Source organism: Pelobates fuscus, chromosome 10 (assembly GCF_036172605.1).
Source record: "Pelobates fuscus isolate aPelFus1 chromosome 10, aPelFus1.pri, whole genome shotgun sequence".
Taxonomy (NCBI): Eukaryota; Metazoa; Chordata; class Amphibia; order Anura; family Pelobatidae; genus Pelobates; species Pelobates fuscus.
Window position 1 is genome coordinate 69,996,243 of NC_086326.1, and position 8,803 is coordinate 70,005,045.

General features: G+C 41.9%; 1 pseudogene; it reads right to left on the reverse strand.

Moving 5' to 3' along the window:
- Window positions 1–2,822: 2,822 nt before the first annotated feature.
- Window positions 2,823–3,495, reverse strand: LOC134574751 (serine/arginine-rich splicing factor 2-like; annotated as a pseudogene).
- Window positions 3,496–8,803: the final 5,308 nt, after the last annotated feature.

The following is an 8,803-nucleotide window of genomic DNA, read 5'->3' on the forward strand; positions in this document are numbered from 1 at the left end:
CACACATGTCATGTGTCCTTAAGGGGTTAAAGAGGCTATGGAAAGGGCCAACACAAGGCTTACCTCTCTAGAGACCAACACAAATGCCCAAGACGCATGACTAAATACTCTGGAACTGAGACTGTCAGACCTCCGCAAACAACAACTCGAAAACAGAAAAAGTGGAGGCCTTGGATGAACACAGACGGAGAAATAACCTAAAGCTCAGAGGGGTGCCCGATGACATTGGGCTTGCTGACCTCCCACACTATGTAAGGCGCCTCTTGGCAACGCTACTGCAGCCTAAACAAGCTAAGCTTGTGAAGCTAGGCGGCCTGTTCCGCCTGCCCAAACCGGCAAACGCACCGCCAACCGCCACGGCTGACCTAATTCTGAAATTCCAAACCCACCAAGACAAGACCGCAGTCTTGGCTGCGACCCGAGGGAAAACCCCTATATTATTTAAGAACTCTCAGTTAACATTGTTTCCTGACCTTACAAGGAGCACACTAAGTTGGCGCAAATCGTTTCAACCGAACCTACAACACCTGAGATCCAACAATATCCAGTACCGCTGGGGTGCACCGCGACTCATCACTTTCACCTTCCAAGGGACTGCATACCGGGCAAAGAATCCGCAGGGACTGGACACCCACTTGGCCCGGCTGGGCCTGACCGCCCTGCAAGATGATTCTACGACCACCCTGACCCAGCTAGACCCCACCACAGTACGGGAATTTATACCCAGATCGTCCCGGCGCGCTACACCAGCTGGCAACACTACCTGAGGGAGTTACACAGAAAGGACGATTCTCCATCTCGTAGGATGCCATAGATCCCGCCACCACACTCAGTGACTATATATACTATGTTATATTTGTTATTTTGCTTGTTGGTAACTATGCTAGCACATTGTTTATGGTTTCACAATTTTTATTTAACCTGCCATACCCAGCCCAGCTAGAATGGGTCACTGTACCACCCCATTTACAGACTCCCTCTTTTATAGTTGAGCCACACACAAAAGGGCCCGCACTAAGCGCAGATATTAGACGGAGAAATTCAATATAACGCTGGCTTCGGTTCCCCCCCCCCCAACCAAGATGGTTCAGTTTACCTACTAATGTGAATCCCCGGAGGGGGCCACCCCCGCTCCCTGGAGCACCTAAGCTAACACTAGATAGCCCGACTTCTGAGTGTACCTTATACTTGTGCCCAGGGGGAAGTACTTTTGCTATGTTAATTTGTTGACTACCATGTTTTTCACACAAAAAAACAAAAAAAACCTCACTCAGCGTGGCACCATGTCCCAGCCATTGACAACACTGTTGTTATTATTATATGTGAACTTTAAGGGCGATAGCCCACATATTGTATTGTTTCTTTTTCACATGCTGAGTGACCAAAATAAAGAATTAAAAAAAAAAAGACACTTGTCCACAGAAACAATCAATCAATTAATCAGATTCCAAAGTCTTTACAATGGCCAAGATCAAAGAGCTGTCCAAGGATGTCAGGGACAAGATTGTAGACCTATACAGGGCTGGAATGGGCTACAAGACCATCACCAAGCAGCTTGGTGAGAAGGTGACAAAAGTTGGAGCAAATATTCGCAAATGGAAAAAACACAAAATAACTGTCAATCTCCCTTTGGTCTGGTGCAAGATCTCACCTTGTGGAGTTTCAATGATCGTGAGAGCAGTGAGGAATCAGTCCAGCACTACACGGGAGGATCTTGTTAATGATCTCAAGGCAGCTGGCACCATAGTAACCAAGAAAACAACTGGTAACACACTATGCCGTGAAGGACTGAAATCTACATCGCCCGCAAAATCCCCCTGCTCAAGAAAGCACATGTACAGGCCCATCTGAAGTTTGCCAATGAACATCTAAATGATTCAGATGAGAACTGGGTGAGTTTTGTAGTCAGGTGAGACCAAAATCGAGCTCTTTGGCATCAACTCGCCATGTTTGGAGGAGGAGGAATGCTGCTCATAACCTTCAGAACACCATCCCCACCGTCAAACATGGAGGTGGAAACATTATGAGTTGGGGTGTTTTTCTGCTAAGGGGACAGGACAACTGCACTGCATCAAAGGGACAATGTACCGTTAAATCTTGGGTGAGAACCTCCTTTCCTCAGCCAGGGCATTGAAAATGGGTAGGTAGATGGATTATCTCGGCAAAGGAGAAGTGCTCACTAACACAGATTTAGACAGATTTGTGAACAATATTTGAGAGAAATAGAAAAAGTCTTAGATCTTTGAGTTAAGCTCATGAAAAATGGGGGCAAAACCAAGTGTTGCGTTTATAATTTTGTTCAGTGTATTTCTAAGAAAGTTGGCTAGTTTCTTAATTTCTTTTTTTATTGATTCATAAGAAGTATTTTCTAATATATATATATTTTTTACCAGCATAACTCAACTGCTACACAACTACACAACTGTGCCTAGTGCACAAAAATACACAAGAGAAGAGATTAGAGTTGTAGTCAAATAAAAACACTCCCTTGAAACATAGTTACATGTACATACATATTTTGGGTTCAGATACTAAAATGTAGTTACATACAAGAAATTTTACATTTGTAAAAATAGGTCACTGGTTTAAACAATGCTTTGATGAGTAGTGTCCAAACACAAGCAACTACAGTTCAGTGAAGTATAGACATACCTTCTCAACCCTTTGGGTTTTAAACGATACAATGTATTAACAGAAACGTGTTACCTCAAATATCCAAGCCAATAATGAAATCTGTAGGCGTTCACTAAATTACAAAAAATTGGAATAACAGCAACAAAAAATGGCACATAAAATGTGAAGTCTGCCACATAGGGCTCAACTTAAACAGGCAAAATTAAACAGGGAGGAAAAAACAAACAACTGTTTGTCTGAGACTTTGAACTGGAGCGTGTTCTAGACCTGGTTCGTGAGCAGGATTTTGACCTGCTGTAATGGGATATGCTGCGTGATAGCGATCTGCTCTTGCTTCTAGAGCGGCATCGACGTCTTCTCCGCGGGCTTCGACTCCTGCGTCCATAGTCCCCGAATCTCCGAGGTGGTGGGCCCCTGCGGCCGTGGTGGGAGTTTGGAGGGCTGCCCTACCGTGCCATCTGTACCCTCAGCTCTCTGCCGTCTAGCACGGCCCCGTCCATGGCATCCATGGCGTCCTCGGCATCCCGCTTGTCGTGGAAACGGACGAAGGCAAAGCCGCGGCTCTCCTTGGTGTATCGGTCGCGAGGGATGTAGACATCGCCCAACCGCCCGTACTTCTCGAACACGCGGCGGAGAGTCTCGGGAGACGTTCGGTAAGTAAGGTTATCAACTTTAAGGGAGGTCATGCCTTCTACGTCTGGAGGAGGTTGACCATAGCTCATCTCCGAGAGAATAAACTCAAGGGAACCTAGCGAAACAACTGAACAGAGAATCACTTCTTAGTTGGTGTTGTTGACGGTGGCCTCAATAAAAAGAAATGTGGTGAGAACACCAACCACCTTCCCTTCCCTTACCCTGCCATACAATATATATATTTTTAAATATTTTCCTAAGGAACTGATACTGTTCTCACATAATAGGTGATTGAGAATATAAGGCAAACACTTCTTAGACTTTCGGAATTGAGACTGGAACTGAGAATTGAAACAAGCGTGTTCGCTTGGAATGTGGAAGCGGAATTTTGCAGAAAGCCACAAATGCTAATTGTAAAGGACATCAGCTGCCAAATGAAAAGCCTCAGATTTGGCAGGATATTTAAACTGAGAACGTGGACATTGTTTTATTTGACTGAAGAAGCTAGTTTAAGTTGTTTTGGTGACTATAAAATCCCTTTAAGGCATGATGGAGGTACATTTAATGGGTTGCAGTAGAGAATAATTATTTAGTTGGATCTTATATAAGGACTTTACTTGTAAACCTAAATACTGAGGAATATCCACAATAGACATATGGAATAAATAAAAATAAAAACACATGAAAACACAAAATTACTTGTAAATAGACTTAAATTGGGAAGAGGCATGCTGTATTACCAAATGCCCCCAGATATTACACCTGCTCTACTGTTGGTACTATTACTAAAAGCTAAATTTCCCTAATCTAAATTCCTTTGCATTTGTCTCATGATAATATACTGATCTGTACTTTAATAGTACATTTTTAAATGCTTGAATCATCCGACCAGAGGGTATGGCATGTGAAATCAGAAATATTAAATTAAAAAAGAACCTAGCAGGGATTCTGATTTTTTTTTTTTATATATATATAGATCATGATAAAAAGGTATTCAGCATTGTGCGTAGGTTTATCATTTAACGTATTTTATTTCATGTCTGTTGTAAAAGCTTCAGACCTAGATATCTCATGTATCTTTTATGACAGCAGATTTCTATTGAAGGCAATACAATAAGCTGTCTACAGAGTGAAGCATTTGACAGCATATATCTGATAGCTTTTAAAACATTACAGAAGCAGTGAAGAACTGATATTGTTAACTGCATATGTGGAAATATCTGGTCAATGATCAGTCTGCACATGCAGTTAGTTAATTGCCTTTCAGAGTCCAAGGTCATAGGGAATCAATACAGGTCATGTTATTAAAACAAATTGCCGACCGCCTTCTGCTTAAGGAATGTAACAATGATGGTTGTTAGTATATTTTTTTTTAATTGGTTCAATATCTTAAGTACATGTACAATGGAGCTAATGTAAGTCTGGTTGCACAACGAGCCTGGAGGTGGAATTAAAAGTAATATCCAGCAAATACATATATCAATTCTCCTATTAATGATTTGTAGTTAGCTAGGAATGGATTAAAACAAAGAAGTAGGCTAAATTAGCTAAATTGGTGATGAATATACAGTACGGTAGGGTTGAAAGTTTTTTCTAACTATTTTCACGGCCGGGGCGTTCATAAGGCGTTCATAAGGCAGCACAAGCGGGGCGCTAAAGTAGAGTGACCAGCAGGAGGTGGGCGCACAGCGCTCATTACAGATAATGAAAAAAATGCAAATGCATTACGTAGAATAATTGCATTTTATTATGAATTTTGTCATTGGGATATTTCTAAAAAAGCTGCTGATTTATGGTCTGCAGCATTTGCTATCAAAGCTCAGACTTTCTGTGGCTGTCCAATTACAGATATCCAATTGCAGCTCAATGAGCAGTCTTTGGCAAGGCATTGATACCTTTTGAGTTTCGCTCCACTGAGCTGAACTACCAGGAAGTATTTGAACTGTGAGAAGGAAGTCCTGTACTACAACTGAGTAGCCCTCCATACCGTCTGCTTCCTACCTGCCACAGGGGACTCTTGAGCACTTCAGCCTCAGTTGCTAAAGCTTGGCTGGTGTCTCTCCTGAGCTCTTCCACCTGACCAAGCTGCATCTCTCTGCTTCCAGACAGGTATCATTCCCTTTGCAACTCTCCTTCAAGGCTGGTATCCACACTTCTGCCTGTAATGTGATTGGCTATTGCCTTTACAAAGCATACTTGTCCCGGGCTACATGGACCAGCCAACAGGCCCAAAGACTTTGTTACTAGGATCCCTGAAACAATCCACACAGAACACACACTTCCAAAAGGAACTAACATAACATTCTTTATTTTGGATAAGGACTATTCTTTGGGGACCAGTCCAACAGCATGTGGTGACAAATATTTAAAATACAAATATATAGAACATTGGCGTACGAGCAATTATAATTAATACATTTTAAAACACACTAAAAAGCAATAATATTTATAGCTAAATATTTATTTGGTTGCCCTCTTTTGCATACCAGTCTTATTCAAATGTGCACACTTCTAGGCAGTCAGAAGAGGGCGCTGCAGATTTATGAAAGTAACAATGTATAGTTTGTAAATTTATTTCTGCTGTCACACACCTCTTTCAGAGGCTCCTGGTAACAGGTCCATAGTACATGGGCCAGAGGCTGGCCTTCAAGCCTCTCCAAAAGGCACTGGCATGGGAGCTTCTATCATAAACTGGTTTTCTGATTGACAGCCAGAGGAGTGTAACAAGGGTAATGAATAACGTGCTAATATCTATTGAAATTCGTACTTTTTGAAGAAAAAAAAAATGACACATTCTTCAAACAAAGCACTTCAGCTAGCTAAAATGCTTTAGGCTTGTGAAATGCTCCTTTTATACAAGGCATAAGGCGAGGTGAAAAATATAGAACCTGCAAAATGATAGAATAGTAGAGGAAGCTATTGTCAAGGACCCTAGAGAGAATGTAAATGTAGTGCCAAGTCAACTCTAGAAACCCACTTCGAATCAAGGAACTGATGCCACTCCAAGTCAAAGAAACCATGGTTCAGGATAGATAATAAACCAGATTAACAAGCAAGGGTATGTGAGCGCTCCAAATAATAAATCATGACCACTTGAAAACTGTACTCCAAAGCAGCAGCTGCTGAGCACAGCTAATATAGATCAGACAAATAACTCTGGGGTAATTTAGATAAATGTATGTATATACAAAATGTATTTATTAAACATATATAAACAAATTAAATCAATTAGATAAGGATACAGTGATGAAAAATGTATCACAGCAAAAATAAGTCCAGATCAGAGTCCAAAGATACACAGTGTGGGGCCCCCAACACTAATGCACACATGTGTATAAATAGGAAACCGGAGAATGTGCACATACAAATTAAAAGTATATAAAAATGCAAAATGAACGGTACCCAGACACATATACCATCCCTGGGGGAGGGAGCTCTTAAACCCGCCAAACAACCGGGTCTAGGTTGAGGGTGTTGCTGTGAACAATCTCCCTGAGTTAAAGAACTCTGGGGGTAAGCCAGAGCAATTTACCCTATCCACCCGACCTTTGTGTGAGGTTAGAGGAGCATGCCAACTCCCTACCACGAGATAGGATGTGTATGAAGATCCGATCACAACAGCTGCCGAAAATCACTCCCGGACCGTAGATGAAACCGGGCTGGAAATACAGAGGAAACAGAAAACAGATAGTCTACGCGTTTCTCAAGACTAGGGTCTGCTATCCACAACCTGGGTATATATACCCTACATGTAGAAAAGTGGCCATAATACTTAAATTGAGGATAATTTTACAAGAGGCAAGTAGCCTAATGAGTACATTTAAAATACAAATATAAAATGCAATAATGCTAAATAATAACCCCTAAATAATACTAAATGTTAATCCATCATAAAAGATAGATCTTATAATACAAAACATAATATTAATAACCAAACACCATCTAGTCAGTGGTATAACTCTCTCTATTGAGTGATATTAAAAGGTAAGATATGTAGAATCGAAACTGCATGCACCAAAGACATTTATTTAGGGTTAAAAATACCCATATGATATAATTCTTCATATTTTTATATACATTCATATGAAATTAACAATAATCAAATAAAGAAAGAATTTTTGTATGTGTGTGAGAACCATCACTACTTACACATTATTAACTTTCGACCATCAAAGATTCTTAAAGTATAAAAATGATAATAAAAATAAAAATAAAAAATGGGACTAATGTTACATGTATTATGTTGTAGGTCATTATTTTTTTTATAAATCTCTTTTTATTGAAGAATGAAGAGTTTTCACATGTTGTACAACACTTCAAATAAGGAGGTAATCAATAACTCGTGGGTTATAACAATTGGTCTCATGAGATGCGCAGATCTCCAAGATAACAATATAGGATGTACGTGAGACACGCAGGTCTCTATGTAACCTGGATAGTAATCAGATAACATGGAAACATGTAAACTTTTTGTATAGATCTAAAGGTCGCGTGGGTCTCTCTTTTGACCAGGCCTATCCAGTTGTATTCTGTGCGGCGTCATCTGTCTGAATTTGTTGTTCGAGTAGTGTGGGCATGTACTTGTGAGCCTAGCGCTCTGCCCTGCATCGATGTACTTGTCTGTGTTGTGAGGTCGATATGATGTCAGCTACACCTTCGTCTGTGTGCTTTGTATGGTTGTACTTTATATTTTGTTGTTGGTATGGTTTGTCGTTCGATTAGTGTCAATGTAGGTCGCAATTTAGGCGGTAGTTGCCTATTAGTCCTGCACATATATCTATGTTTCTGGGGTCGAGCCATCAGGACACCCGGAAGGGGGGTGGGGGGAGTATGCTTTTAATGTTGATCGCTTATCTGTGGTTATAATATATGTGTCCGGCAGGATGTGGGGCCTCAGAGGCGTCCACGGTCTAGTGGTTCGCGAGTTTTGCTCTGTTCTAGGGTTAGTTGCCATTTCTGGAGTGACTCTATGCCCTATTGGGTTCATTTTGATGTGTGTATCTACTCCCCCTCGGCCTGCCCCCATCCTTCGTCCTCAGTATCTCCCCGTGCGTCCGATCTTGGGACAGTTAGCCATTCTCGATCGATTCCTGTGGCCTGTGTATTTGGCTTTACTCTCTGTCCCCTGTCGGCTAAGTGTATTCTGGAAGTTACGTCTGTGTCAGTTGTGTGCGTCTCACGTCTCTCCCCCTCCACTTGTCGGACCAGGGCGCCTGCCGCCCCCGCCTCGCCGCCCCCCCCCCTCCACCGGCGACGTACCCCAACCACAGCCCCCACCTTTCGACATGCTTCTCGCTCTGTCCCATGAGGAGTGCCCTCATGCTCTCCGCCGAGCGGATCTCTTCCACTCCGTCATACCACTGGGTCATCGTGGGGGGTTGTGTCTGCTTCCACATTGCGGGTACAAGTGCCTTGGCTGCATCCAGTAGATGTCTTAATATGGATTTTTTATATCTTGAGATTGGGCATGGTGTTGAATGTAGCAAGTATTGCTCTATGTCCAAGGTGATCGTTTCCCGGAGTATCTCCGTGATTT